This window comes from Mesitornis unicolor, unplaced genomic scaffold (genome assembly GCF_000695765.1).
Source record: "Mesitornis unicolor isolate BGI_N332 unplaced genomic scaffold, ASM69576v1 scaffold18196, whole genome shotgun sequence".
Taxonomy (NCBI): Eukaryota; Metazoa; Chordata; class Aves; order Mesitornithiformes; family Mesitornithidae; genus Mesitornis; species Mesitornis unicolor.
In genome coordinates, this window is record NW_010189079.1 from 3,712 (window position 1) to 4,009 (window position 298).

Sequence of the window (298 nt, forward strand, 5' to 3'; positions counted from 1 at the left end):
ACTATACAAAGGAAAAGAAACAACACAAGGTTAGTTCACAATAGTAACACCATTAAGAAACTAAGGTGTCTTTTAAAGAGGCATATGCTTAACAGACCACTCAAGCCACACCAGTAAACAACCTCAGATGAAAACTTTGTATGGAAATAAAAAATACTGAGTATCCACCATTATTTACTTCACTAGGCTGAAGGTGTTGACATGAAAGACAAACACCCAGTTCAGAAAGTTTCTCATTTCTATTTGCATACATTTTGTAATCCTGTAGTAACCTGCCCTTTAAAATTTTCACCTTAAT